The sequence below is a fragment of the Cheilinus undulatus genome, linkage group 21 (genome assembly GCF_018320785.1).
Source record: "Cheilinus undulatus linkage group 21, ASM1832078v1, whole genome shotgun sequence".
Taxonomy (NCBI): domain Eukaryota; kingdom Metazoa; phylum Chordata; class Actinopteri; order Labriformes; family Labridae; genus Cheilinus; species Cheilinus undulatus.
This window is the reverse complement of record NC_054885.1, coordinates 25,904,127-25,924,650: the sequence shown is the minus strand read 5'-3', so window position 1 is coordinate 25,924,650 and position 20,524 is coordinate 25,904,127.

The window sequence follows — 20,524 nt, the reverse complement described above, 5'->3', positions numbered from 1 at the left end:
GGCATTGCACCCCAACATGCGCTGGGGTGTGAGGGCCCATCAGTGCTGCTTTCAGCCCTAGTCTTTTTTTCTTTTTAATTCTGTTATAAAATTAAATGAAGTTATGAAGAATTTATTGTAATTGGTTTCAAATTAACCTTTACTAAACCAGGAATATTTGCCACTGAGATACAAAAATCTCCTTTACAAGGGATTCCTGTGCATGACAGGAGCCCAAAAAGCACTGGCCAAAGATTTTCTTTCTTTTTAATGAAGAAAGAAATATGTTTCTCTGATTTTGAAAAGACATTCGAAAGCCATTTGGCTGCTTTACTTGAAGTAGTGTACATTTATAACCTTACAAAGCAGACGGATAGGCCCGTTTCAGTGTTTCTCACTGGCAAATCCATCTTGCAAAGATCCCGTCTGACTCATTGGGCTGGGTTAGAAAGTGACAAGACCAATCAGCTCTGAGGGGCAGTACTTTCGGGCGCGGCGGAGCCTTAACGTAAGCAAGCTGTAACAAGAGGTCAGTGTAGATATGCGGAAGACATTAGCGTGGATGCTGCTAAAGCATCAGTTTTATCCGAACTTGACGACAATTCTGCATTAAAAGAAGAGCAAAGAACAATATTGGGCTGTTTTCTTTTGAAAACTACAAAAGTTGTGTACCGACATGTCTGCAGTTGCCATGGTTTGCATTATGCAGTTCTGTATGGAGTTTATTCCTCGGTAGCGGCTACATCACGAGTTTTTTTTGCTCTGATTGGCCCATAAAGATGAGAGAGACAGAACATTCATCCAATCATCCTCTGAGTTTTTTTTTAACCTCTGCCCTTTCCCAAACGCTGTGTATGAGAGGTTTTCCAGATAGATGTGTGAAACAAATCCATCTGGTTTGCCAGGTTAGTACATTTACTCCTGGTACACCAACTGGTTAGCTGCAGGCTTCCAACAGTCTTCTAAGACACCTGTTTTGTTATAAATTATGTTATTGTATATTGTAGGCAAATTAATAAAACTGAGTTTTCTTAATATGTGTCATTTAAAAGAAAAAATAATGATGGCAGGGAGACTTTTGCATTTTAGATTTGAGGATGGAGTCAAATTGTCAGAAAGATGTCTAAATTGTAAACTTGAATTTTTTCCAAAAGGGTAAGATAAAATCAAATATCTTCCTTGTGCCTGGCCCAAATATTCTCCTGCAGAGTTACACAGTTAATTTTGATGTAAAGTTTATTTGTTTGGCTTCCATCAAAATCTTCTCTGTGCTTTAAGTTGGATAAACAAAGAACAGGTTTGTCTTGACCTATTAGTTGAATTTAGTCACATATCTGTTGTAAACAATGGGTACAGCATACTCTTGTTTAATGTGAGATGTATCATGTACATTATTAATGATAATGCTCTCTTTTCAGCATATGTAATATGCTGACTAAAATAGAATGAAAATGATGTATAAAAAAGATGTTTACAGTGTGTTTTTTCTGTTGGTGCAATAGCATGAAATAATCTTTTTTTTTTTTTTAATCAAGTGCATTATTTTCTTTTTTTCGTTTCTTCATTATGTTTTGTCTTTCACAATGTTGCCTTGAAAGTAATAATTTGGTTCAATGTGTTCCTACCATTGCTTGGTTTCTTGGTTTTCAAAATATGACCATACAATGTTTAGGAAGAATTCCTTTTTGGTAAATCTCTGAACTATAAATGTAACTGAACGTGTTTATAAATTATCAAACTGTTAATAAAGTGAGAAATATTAAAGCCGATTTTTAAACTTAAGCTATGAGCAGTTTTCTTTTTGGGGATTGTTTGAAGCTGCTGGACTGGATGACATTAATATTCCAATCTGATACCTCTTGTTGAAGATGCACGTTGTGGGGTGATGCCCCTTTTTTCAAAAGGATCCTTTTTGCACAGAGATAAGATGTTATGCTGCACAGTGAAAATGATGTGATGATTGCTCTGCATATTTTGAGAAATTGATTGATTGATATCTTTATTTCGATCATGTAAATGACAACTTAGAACACCCTCTGAGTTTTTCAAAGGCTCTGTGTGGTTTACCAGATGGATGTGTTAAACAAAACCATCTGGCATGCCAGGTTAATTCTAATTTCTATATACTTTGCCGAGGTCATTTTCACACCTTCAGGGACCCTAAAGGGGCCTACCAGCTCTCTCCCCCTGAATCTGGCCCAAAACAAGACTCCGCCACCTCCTTGCTGACGTCTCAGCCTTGTTGCGACATGATGGCCATCCACCAACCATCCACTACTCCTCCATCTGGACCATCCAGGGTTGCACAGCACTCAACAGTCAACAAGACTGTTTTAAAATGAGTCTTCATGTGTTTCTGGGCCCACCGTTTCTGCTTGTGAGCATTGGATCGGCGGCTGAATAGTAGGTTTATGCACAACTGCAAGCCTCTGGGGGATCCTACACCTTGAGGTTGGTGGGACTCCAGAGGCACCAGCAGCTTCAAATACCTGTTTGCTGCTTTGTAACGGCATTTTAGCAGCTGCTCTCTTAATCTGATGAATTTGTCCGTCAGAAACCTTCCTCATTATGCCTTTATCTGCAAGAACCCGTCTGTGCTCTGAATCAGCCACAGATTTCTTCACAGTATGATGATCATGATTAATTTTTCATGAAATGTATTTAATGTTTTCATTCCTTGTCCAAGGCATTACACTATTTGACACTTTTCGGCAGCAGAGAGATCATTTTTTTTCCTATATTGTGTGAAACCTGTGGCTTGCTTAATAATGTGGAATGTGTGAAAAAGTGCATTTTGAGGTTTTTATTTAAAAAAAAATAATGTTTATTATTATGAAGTTCAATCAAAAACATTTGAATTATGCTCTAATGGCTGATGACTTGAAAAATACTCTGTCATTTGCATAGATATTTTGGAAAATAAGAAAAAAATGTCATTTGCTTAATAATGTGGAAAGCAGTGTTTAACATCAGTAAATGAAGTCATAGTGCCTTGGAAAAAAGAATTATTATCGTGTATGACTCCCATGAGCTTGGGGGACTGCATCCATACATCTTGGCAATGACTCAAATAAGTTATTGATGAAGTCATCTGGAATGGCAAAGAAAGTAGTCTTGCAGGACCCCCAGAGTTCGTCAGAATTCTTTGGTTTCATCTTCCAAGTCTCTTCCTTAATTTTTACCCCTGATATGCTCAATACTGTTCATGTCTGGTGACTTGGCTGGCCAATCCTTGAGCACCTTGACCTTCTTTGCTCTCGGGAACTTCGATGTGGAGGCTAAAGTATGAGAAGTAGCGCCGTCCTGCTGCAGAATTTACTCTTTCTTGTGGTTCGGAATGTAATGGGCAGCAAGAATTTCTTGTTACTTCAGTTTGTTGATGTTGCCATCCACTCTGCAGATCTCTCGCACACCCCCATAATGGACCATGATTTTTCCTACACCAAACTTAACTGTTTTCTGAGTGAATCTTCCAACAGGTCTGCAGTATTTTGCAGCGATTGGGATGCAGTTCAATGGATGATTCATCAGAAAAATCAACCTCTCCACTTGACGTTTGGATAGATTGAAGATGTTTACCACCTCAGCAGCAGACTTGGTCTTCAGGTTCTTGATGATCAGCACTTTGATCTGTGGTTGAATCTTTGGCATGTTGTCAGAGGTCAGGTTGGAGTTCACATGGAGCTCTGGTGTGCTGGGGTTCTTTTGATACACACCTGAGGATGTGTTAATTACAGTGTTTGTCACAGGTGAAGCTCTAATCTGTTATTGGTTGAATCATTTTAAGGCATGACAAGACTTCTGTCCTTGCAAAAACAGATGCTATCGGCTTTACCAAGCTGTGAACATCAGGACACTTTTTGACTGTTTCATTTTGCACCCAGTTATCAATGTGAAAGCCTTTGACATTATAATAAACCATATATTGTAACGACTGCTTAAAAATAAAGTTATATGCCATTTGAAGTTACGATGTCCTTGTGCTGTCAGTGACTGTACATCAAACATCAATGCATGAAAAATTTAACAGCTCTTTTTAATACATTGTATGCTATACTTTTGGTACAGATGTGGAGCATGTGGTCCCTCAAGCTTATGGTGTCATCTAAGGGCAGATGACAATATGACTTAGCTTTACATTTATGCTGTAGAAGTTCATGGTCAAAGACCAGCGTCTAGACTGCACTGACTGATTATGTTTAAACTCCATCAGAAACCGTCACATTATTGGGTTGGAGCGTTTGCACTCAGGCAGAAATGTTAGATTATTGTGTTAGTCTAACTAAATCCGGACTTTTAAAATGCACGCAAACATGTTGGTCCAGCTGTGATTTGCACTAAATCGAATATCTGAAAGTTGGATGAAGACATTTAGGTAATGCAGTTGAACATGAATTTTCTCTTACATGTACAAAAATTCATTAGGCTAAGATTGGCTCCATAGTCGCGCTGGCTTTTGACCTGAAACTTGAACAGCATGGATGCATGGCAGTAGTCTTAAGTATTACCTCAGATGTGGCTGTAGTATAGCGTCAGTTGTACTAGAACTGGACCACGTTTCAGTGTGTAATAAAGAATGAAAACAATACTAATAGCTTTTTATGTTGGTAGAGATGTTTTCACTCTTCTGTCAACCTGTTTTGGCATGAGTGTGTGAAAGTTATGTGGGAAAGAGTTAGTTGTGAGAGTGGTTGTACGCAATGGCTGCTGGTGGAGTGATTAGCTTAGACTTAGCCACCGCAGCAGTTTTGTCAGAACTGGACGACATGTCTTTATAAAAAGAAGGGCAGAGAGCAACACTGAGAGCCTTTCATGATGGAGAAAATGTTTCTACTCTTCTCCCGGTCTGCTTCTGCATCAGTTTGCAATCGTTTCAGCTAGGGTCTGCCAGTGTATCTAATAGCTGCTGCCTTGGTAGCTATTAGCTTGGATGTATATAGCTGTAGAAAAGTGGCGGTTTACCTGAGCTGGACCACATTTCCTTCTAAAACAAGAGAAAAGAGCCACACCAAAAGTTTCTCTTGGCAGAGAAGATGTTTTTGCACGTCTCCTGACTGGCCTTGGCATCAGTTTTATTCATTAGAATCTCCACTATTTAACAATGTGCTGCATTGCATGTCTCGACACTCTGATTGGCCCATCATGCATGTGACAGAACATTCCTCAAGTTATCCTCAGAGAATTTTTGAAAAGTCCTGCCCTTCCCAAGCGCTTTCTATGGGAGCTTTCCAAGATGAATGTGAAATATATCCATGCAATGGAGACCTGAAACAGTCTATCTGGCAGGTCAGGTTGAAACTTCTTTGTACTTTTGTAGGGATTAATTGAGAATGCTGTCAGTGATATTGCTACACTTTGTACTGAAAGTAAAGCATATAGTGTGTACATAATGTATAGAGTTCTAAAGTTGTCCATGTTTTCATCATTTGGTGTACAACTTGCTGGCTAGTGAGGTCACCAGGAAGGTCAGTGGTAACTAGCTAAAAGCGACCATATCACCACATAACAAACTGAGACAGCACTCAGACACCACCAAAAACTTTCTAAGTGTTTGTGAAGTGAGATAAGTACTGTAATGCAATTAAATATCCTAATTAAGCTTGAATTAACCATAGCTCGACTTGCACGTAAATGTTCTAAGAGTCTCTTTCAAACTTTAACTTCAAAAAAGGACACGACACAAAAATAAATTTTGGCATGAGCTTTTAATGTTTTTATTGAGCTTTTCAGATTTTCTCTTTCAACTGAATTATTTAGATTTTTTAAACAGTATTTTTTATTATTTGTTTTTTTAAGTTATCCTATCAGTAAAGGAGAAGAGTTGCTCAGATAAATCAGCATTCACAGTCAAACCTTCATATATTTTAACAATATAATTTTTTATAAGTCTCTTTTTCACAAATGCTGTTGAATTATTACAGTTTCACCTCTTTTGTTCTTTACATGTTTCAAAAATAGAAAAAGTAAATAATAAACATTCCATTGAAATATATTTTATACAGTTCTTGATTCTTTTTATGTAATTTTTCTCTCTCCAGTGTAGTGACGATAAAATTATGTCCAGCATCAGTCATTTTTTTAGCACGAACCCCGTTCATTAATGGAGGGAAGCCTCTCATCTTTTCGTCCCTTATTGTCCATTTTGTATTCTGCCTCTTTTTGATGAACATACAGCAACTAATAACTGAGCAACTAATAACTCGATAACTGATCTCTGACCAATCATTTGATCAAGGGGGAAAATAGTCAATCTAGAGTGATATGAGTATCTTTCAACATCCAACAGGATGTTTAGCTGCATCTGGACTTCAAGCATGTTATTTTCGTCTTCCTTGTCTGTTTTTTATTTTTATTTTTTACAAAAATCTGTAAGGAAAGTGAATAAGATAAGGCACAGAAAACTGAGGACACTGCAGAACAAAAGGAAGCAAAATGAATTCTGTCTGCAAAGAAAAGTAGGAAGGCATATGACGGACAGTAAAAGGGAAAGCTTTTCCATGACATCAGCCTCCTCAGTGAAAGTTTTCTCTAACAACGTTAAAGAGAAAGGTGACCCATGAATATTTTTAGGACATGCTTTAAAATGGTTACTGATTAAAGTGTATTTTGCTTGGCCTTTCAAACAAACACTAAACCCTCGACACAGATGCAGTAGACTCATGAAACAGAACATCACACACTGCCTCTGTGTGACGAGGTTATGAACATTTCACATCTAGTCCTGTAGTACTGTATAGTAAGAAAGAAAATATTGAATAAATGCATGAATAATTGTTCTTGTCTTAACCCAGGCAGACAAAGGGAGAGAGGATAATAAGAACTTGTGTTTTTTCAACAGAGGAGAGGCTTCCCTTCACAAAACCATTCGCATTGAAGTTAAAGTCGTCATTTTAAAGTTTCCCATGCATGCATTTAGAATTCATCTCCAAAAATAGGATATAAAAACACTGGAACAAGGGATGCAAAAAGAAGCTTCTTCCTCAAAATAACCCGAGGAGGGGGGAAGGGTAGAGGAAGAGAAGGAGTTGACAGCAGGACAGAGGAGATGTGAGAAACAGAATGCAGGAGATGTTTCAACAAGAAAACACAGACTGGAGTTTAAAAGTGAGGCTTTGTCACAATTAACTGAAAACTAACATTTGCCCTTCCAAACTGAGCGAAGTGAATTCTTCGTCTTTACAAAAGAAGGGAAAAATGATATGTTTTTATGTAAAACCTTCTTTACCACTGAGCTTTTATTGGAAGGTTTTGGCAAGCCTTTATCCAGATCCTTATGCTATAGAAAAACTGGCCAAAACTGTCTAGCATTGGTTCACTGAACCCAAGATCCATACAAAAGCTTTTTAGAGGAACAAGATATTGTAATATTACATTTAAAACTAGTCTATCCAGAGAGTATTGTCTGATTGAGCTTGGAAAGAAATCATTTAGATTTAATGAGCTAGCTAGCTAGCAATCTAGCTATTCTCTCTAGTTAGTGAAAGCTAGTTAATCCACACAAATCTTACCAAAAATGAACTAATTAGTTATATGATGGACTCAGTATATTATTTAGGATTTAAGGTTAGCTAGTTAATTCAGACAATGTAGACATGATGAAACAAATCCTTACTCAGAATTTTAAAACTCCTATCACCATAATATGAGAAATGTGGGGATGGGAGTTGATATTTAGCAGAGCTCCTTCTCTGCATCTTGTCCTGACAGTCCTTAAGTCTGGGTTTCAAGTTAAATTGCTCTATTCAGTTATCTAACTCAGTTATCGGTCATTATGAAGAGGAATGGCAAAGTTCAGGCTGCATGGCAGACTTTCTGTCCTCCATACAAAGTCACAGTCATGACAACACACACACACACCTGTCAAAATCCAGGGTCCCTAAACAGATCTGTTTTCACAACACTGCGGAGGAGTAATGAAGGTTTGTTTCTGTCTATCTACACCTCTTGTTTCTTTTATGTATAGAGGGATAGTGGTGGGTTGGTGTGGTATTATGGATTCCAGTTTGATTCAAGCCTAACCCAGTTCCAAGTACCAGACACTTGGAAACTTTATTTTGACCTTTATCTTCTCAAAGTGACTATATGGCATTAATTATTTCAGTACGATACCAGAAGGTAATATAAAAAACAGTTTTCAGCCTTTGAGTTTTGGTGCTCTTTTCTGTGAAAGCACAGGAAACCACAGCGTGTTGGACAAAGTGTGATCTCCAGTACTGTCAAATGTATAATTCTCCTCTTCAGCATGCTTTCTTTCATGAGGACTAATGAGTCAGACGCAAAAAAGCCTGTGGCACAAAGACCAGTCGGACTGATATCTTTGATGAGACTTGAGGTGATAAACCTATGCTTAAAAAGAGAAACTGTCTTTGCTATAAGTTGAAATCATTGCCACTAGCTGATAGCTAAGAAACTATGGATATTCTTGATGCAATAGGGATTAATGACAGTTGTTAGCAAAATGTTTGTAAGTCTCAATCAGATGCAATTTAGTGCATACACATGAGAATTCATGGTTCACATCTATAAAAAGGAAATCTGTAGAAGCTCCTTTGTGTTCATCCATTCTGCAGTGATAAGTTTGTAACCAGTTAAGAGCTTTTCTCCTTTACATGTCTATATCAGCCACATTAGCCCCAGATAAAATGAACCACCACCCACAACTAAACCCTGTGTAACATAACTATTACATGAGTCATATAACTCAACTGCATTGGATTGCTTTATGTTCACAGTATCCTTGAATACAAACACATTTATCAATGTATTGTTAAAATCCCTATGATTGTGGTATATACTAATTTGCATTTGTAAAAAATAAAGTCACACAGTGTCTGAAATATTAACAAAAAGCAGCGGTTAAAGAACTGAGGGGAGCCACCGTGACACCTACAGAATGGCATAGTTACATTTCAGTAAATGATGATACGTGTCAGCATTTCTCAAGGTGTTCTTCACACCTTTAGGAAGACAAGTGATAAAGAAAACAACAGTTCTGCGCACATTTATGCACCAAATAAAAAAATACATTCCCTTAAAGCAAGGAGGTATCTTCTAGTGAGGAAAGATGCTTGGAAACAAACATAAAGTGGCTTTGTAGGGATCCAGATCTATCATTTACATGATAAAACTAATCATCTGATGCTAAACACTGAAACAATTCCTGAAATACAAACTACAGCGTCACTGAATCCTGACAATCTAGCACAAAATTCATGATATCCAATATTCCTGAGAAAGGTTCTTCAAATTTAGTTTTGGCTTTCTGCTTTGTGTAATTACTCTTAAAAATACAGATAACAGTATCTTTCAAAGGAAAAAAATAACACCAAGGGAAACTTTTTTCCCCACTGAGGTGTAACAGCAAATAGCAATTTAGAAAAAAGTAAGCCAAATACTTGATTTCTATAATAAACAGCAATGAACAACTTTAAATAACTGCATTTATAACCAGCAAAGAGTGTAATTTGTTCCATAGGCGGACCTTTTCACTTCTGAATATGCTCATAATGCTACAGTTTACATACAATTCACTACCTAGGAAGGTCTAAATATTCAACGGTATGTCGCTTAACCGCAAAAATAAGAAAAAAAGAGATCTGGGTATGTTTTCAGTGAGACGTCTGCTGTAACAAGATTTTGAAAATATCACTTACAAGGAAGACGTAGAACAGCCTTACATTCTCTAGTGTTTTTGGATGTGTTAGTCTGTTCAAATTTGCAATCCAGCAATTGCAGAAAAAGCTTTTTTGGAGTATGAGAATAATGCAAATGTGACCGAAGCTATAGGTAAAGGTTTACTGTTTGTAATGATAAAGCATGAGATTTCAAACATGAAAATTGACTCTGTAAGATGGATTACAGGATCAAGAATTCATATCGGTGTAAAAAATGAAGGTGGAAAGATCTGTCACAAAAAATAGACTGTGTAGGCACAGCCCAACATTGTGACTGCTGAACATGCCACATGATATATATGATCCAAGTTTGGGGGTCCAGTCTACAATTTCAGAGGATAAATTTATAGATTAAGACTTTCTGGGCTATCAATCTCTGTTTATCTTTGACTGAACCTCTAGGTCAGTACATTTTTTGACTTTAAGCTTTTTTCTGCCACCCATTGGCACTCTGAGAAAACACATGACCTTTACACATTTGGAACAAGTTATGGTAGAAATATTTTGGTTAAATGTTTATAAAAGCCTCATTTTATGTCAGCCACAAAAGAAAAAAACCCTACTTATAATAGATTATGGCAACTTTTCTCTAGGCACAATAATGTAAATGGCTTCTCGATCAAAAAGCAAACATACTCTGACTCAAAGTGGCAGAATTACTGCAAATAATTAAGGCCAGTTTTTCCATGTGGGGTTTGGTGGTCTTTTTGTGTCTTATGTAGTTTTTGGTAATGTTGTCTTTCTATTAATTTCTCATGGGCTTTTTTGAATGTCTTTGCAGTAATTTTGCACATCCTGTGGTTATTTTGCTCCTCTTTGTGTTTTTCCTTCTTATTGTGGATGTTTTGAATCTCTTTATTGTTCACCCTTGAGTCTCCTAAAGCCCTTTGCCAGATCGAATCATCCATCCAAGTCCAGATACTTAAAAAATTGTGCCCAGATGGTCTTGCCATATTTTCTCACAAACAAAGCAATTCAAATAGATAAAACAACATTGATTTGGTAAGATACACAATAAATGTATTGTATAATGGCACATATCAGTGTAATCAAAATTTGGATTGGTGAGTACATCCCACAGTCAAGTTAGACTATCAAAGACATTTTCATTCTTTTTAGTAATTCTGTTTATCTGAATTCAATCTTTATTGTAAGCAAGTGACTAATGCAGCCCAGCAGGTTTTTTCTTCTGCCATTTCTGGTATGAAGGGTACTACACAACCCTGTCTGAACAAAGATGGCTGCCCCTCATCCACTGATGCTGAACTGTATGCAATAGTTTGTGTCCTGACCAAGGAAAATCTTGTCTAAAGCCTCCCATGCGTCAGCATACCATTTGTTAAAGTCTTGCCTTTGTTTGAATTGAAATTTCTTCTGAGTCATTGTGTATTACTTCACCCAACTTTCCTTCAAATGGGCCTAAAGTTTAGAGTTCCACCCCCCTGCCTTCAATAAGTTTCCTCTTATGTGTGCATTGTTATTGCATGTCTAGCTTTGCATATGCACTGCTTTCAAAAGTTAATGTAACAAAAAGTGTCAGACTTCATGTGTCTGCAGAATTTTACATTTCAAAACACATGAATATAATGAACTGTCAGCAAATTTGACCTATGGGATTGTGTTTTTGTTTCTCAAGGAGTCAAAAGGGTTGATTGGGAAAAAGCTACACCATAAAATGGCTACTGGAGCAAACAGAAATTGGATCTTAAAATAAAGCCCTTATGTTTTCTGAACAACATATAACTTAAGGTTTACAATCATCAGAGCATAACACAGGGGAAGGATGTTAAAAATTCATGAAATGTCTGAGATAGGCCTAGTCTAAAATGGTTTCAACTTGGGGAGAAATTTGGACAAATCTGGATTCCAGTTTTACTTCTGTTTGTGTTTAAATAATACATTTTATTCCCTACCTCAAATCCCCACCCTTGCCCTGTGTAGCAAGAATTTATTTTAGCTTTTATAAGTTACATCACTTGAGAGGCTTGCTTAAATTACAAAAAAAAAAGCTAGAAACTAGTCCTGGTTGAAGAGGCAGCCATCTTTTTATCATGATGTTTTACACCGTGGGGCTGAAGTAACATCACATCAACATTTCCTTACTTAGCTAGACCCCAGATTTTCGATGACATTCTAACCTTCAATGTGGTTCTATCAACAATCGAAGGGATATATATAAAAAAAATACAAGGGACAAACCAACAGAGGAACACAAACACAGACATCCAAAAGTTGAAAGCACAGCTCAGTTAAACATTCTCTTGATAGTTCTGGGTCCAGATTATGACACAGACACACACAGCTGCCGTTGGAGAGAGAACAGGTAAGGGTTCTGGTAAAAAGGCTACAAGAGGAAGAAGAAAGAGAAGAAGAAGAGGAGGAAGAAGCAGAGTATCAGCCAGTTGAGAAGTAGAAGTAGTAACAGTAGTAATAGATGAACTTGTAGTAGCAGAATAAATACTTGCAGTAGTTGGGACAAGTCTTTTTGGATTTTAAGAGGGGTAGGGAGTCTTCTAAGATTTCTTAAAGAAAACAGAACAGGGTAGATGTTGCACCCATTTTTTCTTCATTGTTTGGGTTTTGTCATTAAAAACATCTTTTTAAATACTATGTTACATTTTTTTATTTATTGCATATAACATAATTTTTTGTGTAATTTTCATGTTTAAAATCTCAATTACTAGCCCTGTTATTCATGGTGGGGATCAGAATGGCTTGCAGGATTCATGCAAAATACTCATGCTGGTAAACAATGTCATAAAAATGCATTTCTAATTCGAAATCATTTCCATTTTATCGTCCCTGGAAGAGTTTCTCAGAGATCTTCTCCTGCTTTCTTCCCCACTTTCATTAGAAAATAAAGAAAAAGAAAAAAAGTCTCTTTCTTCTTGCTACACATACTCAGAGGAAGAAGTTTTCAAGTTTGGTGGTCTCATCCCCTCCTTCTCTTCCTCCAAGGAGGGGAGGGGAACTTCTTGTTATTGATCATACCTTCTGAGAGCACAGTTTGCTGTAGGATATGCTGTTTCACACATATAAGCAAACAGTTTGGGGGGTTAAAGGTAGCTTGAATGATTATGATGGTTTGCATTGAAAACTGCAGGGAGAAGAAAATTTAGGGTGTTTCTCCCCCTTTCTCATGGACTCCTTCTCTTCTCTCTTCCTTCTTTTTCCAACTATTGTGGCTTTGACAGTCTTTCTTTTAATTTTAGTTAGTTTCATTCATGCCATGCAGTTTTGATAAAGAAGAGGAGCAGCAGCAATGCTAAGATGCAGGAAAGTACAGGTTAAGATACCGTAATGACCTGAGAAGGAAGGAGAGAGTGAGAAAGAGAGAAAGACTTCTTAGTTGTTGGACGTCCTGTATTTAGGAGATGTTAGGGCCAGTTTTGTGTCTCTTAGGGGTTTTGTTCAACCCCCACGGGTATGTCCATCTGTATGTCTGTCTTTGGGTTTAATTCCATCACAGGGTGGCCTTGAATGGTTGTCTGACATTTGCTGAGTCGCATTTTAAACTATCAGTTCATCCCGAAGTCCCAAACTGTCTCCTGGAAGATCCAGATGATATCAAATAGGCAGGATCATGTCAAATACATGTGATATGGCTAATGTGTTCTGATATGTATGAGTAGATTTAGCCTGCAGTCGGAGGTCCTATAGTTCAGCAGACTTACAGGCTAGCTCAGCCTGTATAGCCATGTGAGTACACTGGAGCAGACTCTGCTGGAACTGTTAGACATCACACTGGTCCTCACCTTGCATAGTGCTTTGAGTGCCAAAATAATGGATTATACACCGGAAATCCACAGTTGAAAATGCAGCTTCTTCTTCTTGGAAAAAAAGAGCAAAAACACAATAAAATTATTGAACGTTGATATAGAAGGCATTCTTGTTGCATGGTTTCCAAATCCAAGTCAGTCACTGGCTCTCTGACCGCTACGCTGGGAGCATCCATGCTGTGATGTGCTCTGGAAATGAGCCCAGAAGAAGCCTTTTTTCCCTCTTTGACCATCAGAGGTTGCATATGAATGTGTCAAGCAGAAGATGAAATGTCCAGGTCAGAGTGTCAGCAATGGTGATATTCTCTATTATATTCTTTCTCTTTTCTCTCTATCTCCCTCCCATTTTGTACAGTGAATCCCGTCAGGGGAGATGGCGGAGCAGTGGTTTCAAGTTTATTGTTTCCCTCTTCTTGTAGGGAAAGGGGAGGTTAGAAACTAAGCACTGAAAGGGAAAAAGAAAAGAAATTTAGTAAGGATCTGAGGTGAAGAAGAAATTACTCTTGACCCTCAGACACCAGACCGTGGCTTTAAAAAAAAACACAACAGAATTAGGATTTTTTCTGTTTTAGAGTAGAAATATGTTTTCCCAAACATCATCCTTAAACAAACAAAAAACCCCTTAGTAAGCCAATAAGCACTATACTGGGTGTAATGGCAGCCAGGTCTGGTGTATGTATGGCCAACTGGCTGGAATGTCACTGGTGGGTAAAATAATAGTTTCTTTGGTTTTATTAGGCCAAGATAAACAACCCTTGTGGATGCAGCTGCTTGAGATTTTTAACCCATTTATTAACTGGCCATTGTACGTCACAGGGGATTTCTCAGAGATTAGTTAATACTTAAGACTATCTTTCCTCAACAGTCAGGTGAAACTGTTGGCTAAAATGCGGCCTCTCCAGAGCCAAAAATCAAAGCAATGCCACTGTCACTGATTTACAAAAGCATGGTTAACTGTCACAAGCATATTTTACATTAACCTAAATCTGCCCCTTTCTTATTCAAATAATAGAAATCACATTGCATTTTATGTTTCATCATTTAAATGTTGCCAGAAAGGTGCAGGAAACTGAGGCAACTTTCCAGAAACCCAGCAATAACTTGTCAGCATACTTTTAGCACTGAAAGCATGAACAAGCTTGCTAGCGGACTAGCACCAATATGTGCTTATATTAATAAATCACTAGTTGGCTTTTCAGGGGCCCAGCCACGCCTGTGGGCAGGTCTGCTTCATTTGTAAACAGAGCGATGGATATGAACAGACCCAGTGGTAAAAACACAGGAAGAGTTTTCAGTTAAAAGCCTCTGGAGCTGCAAGCTGAGCTGACTGAAAATCTTCCCTTTTGATGATAGTTAAAAAAAAAAGGACGATTTAATGACCTACCCAGAGCTATGTAAAACTCTGGTACGAAATCAAAGACTTTACTGATCTGCTGAAGTGAAACAGGGACTGAGTTGGACTTTAAGCCACATCTGATCCACTGAAGAATCAAAGTCATTCTGTCATGTTGATATTTGACCAAACACTGAATTTATGTTGTTTAATATAATGACAAAACATTCAAATATGGTATATTGTTGACAGAATTACTGAATAACAGCAGTAAGCTAAGCTAATCTCCTCTGACGGTTAATTGTTAAACTATTTTTTATTGTACAGAGACATAACTTAAATCAGCTCTCTATACTTAGGGTTACACCAACTAGAGTAACTTCCTGTTGACTAGCTTTTGACTTATGGATGCAGATGTTTCTTAGCAGCAGATTTATACATTACTATAGTTTTTACATTTCTATAGTTTTATTGGTTTAGCCAGGTTGAAATAATGTTTAAATTTCATTAATTTGAAAGGCTTAACAGCTGCTGCAATCCAGTCTCGATCTACAGATTTTGGTTTTTAAGAAATTTACATAGAACTAACAAAGGACCAAATTTTCCACCCACTCTCATTAAATCTATGAGAGGATCTGATATATAATCACCCAGTACAATTACTTTACCCACCATCACATCCCATTAAAAATAAACATTCATGAAAACTTATGATCTTCATTTCCACAGCTGAACTGGAATTTGTCTTTTTCCGAGGTCCAGCGTGGAACCACAATTATTGTTGGCCTCTTTACCAAAAGCACCATGATAGGCTAAGACAAGGTCTTCACTTTTGTGTGTCTCCCTTGTTTTAATTTTGACAGAGAGAGGAACAGAGTGTAAATTCTGTTCATAGAAAAAATGTTTATTAAATATTATTTTTTTCCTGAATGGATTTTTTTTTCCAACGAATGCCATGGCATTGGCAAGGATTTTAGTTTTAAATCCGAGAGGGGCCTGGCAAGGTTAAAAGGTGCAGTGTATAATGTTTAGCCTCGTAGCATTTAGCAGGACAAACTTGGTAAAAATGAAACCTAAAATCTATAAACAGGCCTTTCTAAATTAGTGTTTAATCACCTAAATATATAAAATGGTATCATTTGTCTTAACTAGGAATAAGCCTTTTACTGATACATAGGCAGGCCCCCTTCCATGGAGTCTACCATCTCGGATTTTTGCCTCTTGCATGTTTCTAGTGTCCTACAGAAAGAAGTAAATAATAGAAACCTATTATTCAAACTCAGCTGGTTCTCACACTCACCACTATCAGTGTGCATTGCAATCTGATGTTGCTAATATCCTCTAATTTGACACACTGCACCTTTAATTCGTATCCAACTTAGCACAAAAATTAAGGAAATTTGTGTTTGGTAGATCATTTCTTTGTTGTTACAATGCTTCTTCACAATAAATCTTAAAACGTTGGAAAGCCTGTTTATTCCTTTTTAAATGGTGCCAGCTTTGTAAAGAACATGCATTTGTGGGATTTCCAGATTCTGCCTATAGCAGTTGAATCATAGGGTCAAAGTGTAAAGATGTAGGCAATCTCAATGCAGAGAGATATTGAGAGCAGATTCTGCAACCACTGGCACTTCCATATCTCCACAGTCTGGGACTGAGCTCTATTGTCCAAGATGAAAATGCTCAAGGTTGGTCAGAGACTACCTCCAGAATTTGGGAGTGGAGAGGATGAAACAGCCTGCCAGCAGTCCTGACCTCAACCCATGAGAACACTTGTGGGATCAACTTGGGTGTGCTGTTGATGCCAGAGTGACCAACACAACATTGGCTGACTTGTTGAAGAATGGGATGCCATCCCATAGCAGTGTGTGACCAGGCTGGTGACCAGCATGAGGAGGAGTTGCCAAGCTGTTTTGGCTATGTATGGGTGTTTCACACACTACTGAGGCTCCTGTTTGTTAAATGAATAAATTGTTAAATTGCCATTAAGTCTTGTTTCTTCAGATTTCAATCATACAATCCACCAAACAAGAGTCAATGGCAGAGTAAGCTGGCATTAGCAGAGAAGATTTGACAAAGTTTTCATGGGCGCAACCCACATACTCAGCTCTGCTGCTCATTCTATAAATGCATGTTCCTTACAAATGAGACACCATTTAAAGGGAAATAAACAGCCTTGGTTTAAGACATGGTTTCAGATTTTTTGCCTTGAAGCATTTTAACAACAAAGAAATGATCCACCAAACACAAATTTCCTAACTTTCTGCACTCAGTTCAGTTTCATTATGTGTAGCATAGTGTGGCATCCTAAGTTTTTTGATGACCGTTCAAATCTTTCAGATTAAGATTAATTTGAGATAGTGAACAAAAGCCATCATACTGTAAGGCTTTCTAAATTAATCTCATGAGTTTGTGATGGGCATAGAATTAAGGCACCATAATGACTTGGCTACATATATGTCACATAAAAAACGTACATATATATATAACCTTGCCATCACCTTGTGCAAGTTTTATGATTAAAAAAATATTCCCTTCTTTATAGATATTGATTTTGGCTTCTGATTTCATTAAGGAAATGAAAATATATTTAGATGCTTTTGGAAAAGAGGCTGCATTGTATATGAGACTTAAAATGTTAGCCATTGTAGAAACCCTTCTCTCTTCAACATTGTTACAAAGTTTTCCAAACTGGCTTTAACATGAACATAAATCCTGCAAGACTTTCTACAATGGCAATCTGAGCATTCTGATTATCCGTGGTGTTTTCAGTTTTTTCTCAGAATTCAATGCAAACTTATCACAAAAGTAAAGATAGGCCAAACACACCACTAAAGCAAATAATAACAATAATAAAAATGAAATTACACGTCACTGCAAAGCTCACCCAGCACAGCTGACATGCAAGGACATCAAGAACACAGAGCTTAAAGTGACACACTATCATTTTTCTATTCTCACTTACACACTTACACACACACAAACACACACGAATATATTCTGCAGAAGTCCTCGGAAGGCGACTCAGTCCTCTGGTCTAACAAATCTTTGGATGCTAATTAAGAAGCTGATTAGAACAAAAGACTCTGAGGTCACAAACATACTGCAATCAGAAGAAGTCAGAGGTTAAACAGAGGACTGCGGCCAACCAGGACTGGGCTAAGATCCAGACCAAGAGATGAGAGTAGAAAATCTCAGCTGGTGAGTCCGGCACGTTTACAGACCAGACCTTGGCCAAATATGAACAATTGTAACTTTTTGTTTTATCCCACTTCCTTGAGAAAGGATGGGTTTGCTAAGTAACATCTTTCTTTCTTCTGTGTTAGCCTAAATTACAAATTGTAATTCTTCTGCAGGTGTGTGGGATTAAACAAGCTGGAGTGTTGGTGAAGGCTGTTTGACCCAGGTGTGGTACACACAAAGGAAACAAAACAGTGAGGAAATAGAATGCAACACAAAAACACGAAACATAACACAAATGTCACACCAACACAGAACCACACAAAGGTGAAGAAACGCAACACAAGGAGCAAAAACAGTGCACAAAGAACAATAGTGAGGTACACATTCTTACATGGAGAAGTGATTTTGCTTCTTTCTGTCTTTTCTTTTCTCTTCCATATCATCACCACACTTTTCTGTCTTCCCCAAACTTTTACTCCTCCATTTTCTCCCACTGATGAAGCTCAGCTGACAGTCCACTCAGAACACTCATTTAATACCACATTTCAGGCCCCCGACCCTCATCTACAGTCTTTGTTCATTAAAATGTCCATTCCTTTCTTTCTCCTTGGTGAAATCCAGTGTTAGCCAACCCTTTCCTTTCAGGTGTGAAGGTGCTCCACATTCACTCAAGTTCCTTTTTGGTTTATGCTATGACGGGGAATGGAGGGGTTGGATGGTGTGTAGGGGGTATAAACTCTCATGGAAAGCAGGACAAAGTTGAAAAAGGGTGGAAAGACAGCAGGACTACACAAGGAGAAGTCAGGAAGCACATTTGGACAAGGAGGAGGAAACAGCATTTTGGAAACAGAAAACAAGAGTTATATATAAAAAACAACAACACAGAAGCTAGGAAATGCTCTTTTTTGTCTTTCCCTGCATTTTGCAGACATACAGTACATCTTTGAGGAATATGGGTGAACAGGAGTGATTGAGGAAGAGATACCTGAGTTGTGAATGGATGAAAAAGAAAAAAAACATTGGCAATGAGGGACAGAAGCTTAAGAGGAAGTAGATATAAGTGATGCCTCAGCAGTGTTATGTCTTACAAGGAAGTCAATGCAACTGCTTGAATATGATAATGTGATTATCATTTTTTATATACAATGCACCACTAAATCAAAATCACCCAGAACAGGACGAGAATCTTCAGAATTCAGCAGAACCTTGGCAAATGCTTTTTTACACTTTCACTGATCACTGATTGCAGGTTTGTTGCAAAAAAGACTAAGGTCTAAACTGTGCACTGGTGTTTGCAACTACAGGAAATAAAGCAGCAATATGCCCATTTTCCTGCAGTTTGGGAGCAATTCTACACTTTGTAAGGCTCATAACAGTACATCCTATTAAAACCAAAGGTTTTAATAGGATGTACTGTATATACAACATAGAAATGTCAATCAGAATTGACTTTAACCCTTGCAAAAAAAAAAAAAAAAAAAAAAACCTGCACAATTTAAAAAGATACTCAGGTGAGCACATTATTTAAAAAGATTAATAATAATATGGTGGTGTCTTTCACAAAGTGTTGCATTATGGGTTTTTGGAGACATTGACGGAGTGTCAGAAAACAGTCTTTAAAACCAGAGGTTTATGGCTGTATTTTTTAATCTATTTATTTATAGAGGAAGTCGTATTCTCTGGTCTCTCTCTAAATGGTAGGTACTTTAAAATAAATGTGTCCTTAGTGAAGGTTTCATCTAACTTCCATGGTCAGACAGGTTAGGCTAGGTTTGATCAAAGGAGGCCTGCTAGTTCGGCCAAAGGTTAAACTGATCTCCATCCTCTGTGCAAGGTTGCATTGAAACTTTGCATTCTCACAGTGCAGAGGCATCCTTCCTCTGTGCTTACAAAGCATGTGAGAACAAAAGGAAATGGAACATGGCATGGAAGGAGTGAAGTCACAAAGAGACAACGAAGAAGCGGATAAACAAAATAAGGGACTGGGATTTTTTTGTAAGGAGGTATCTTGGGAGAAGGGTCTCTTCTTTCTCTCGCTGAAGAGAAGTTGAGACAATGATGGAAGCAGCTGGATTTTTTTAAGCATTAGTTCACAGTTACTGCTTCTTTTTGCATATATCTGATAAGCACAGGGCTTTCAGAACAATTCTCTGTGAAAAGAGAAGCATAAGAAAAGAAGAAAAAAAAACATAAGCTACAATTATTAATTTGTTTCTCTTATCATAAGTCTCTCAAGTTCAATAAGAAAGCAGCTATACAAGACCTAATAGAAACTAAGCCCCGGCCCATCCTGAAAAAATAAACTTTCCCACCCCACCCAGCCCTGTTACAGTACCTAACATGGTCTCTTTTCGACCAATAGCATCATAGCAATTTGGCATGCATAATGTCAGCCCGTCACACCTCTTGCATTCAAAGAGGATAAGCTCTTTTTTCCTGCATGCGTTGTTAGTGCATATGTATGTATCTAAAACCACATTCATACACACTCTTAGTAATCTAAATGTTATATACACATAAGCTCAAGACTTAAATCTTATCAAACCTCCTCACATTATTAGACATATCAGTTTCAT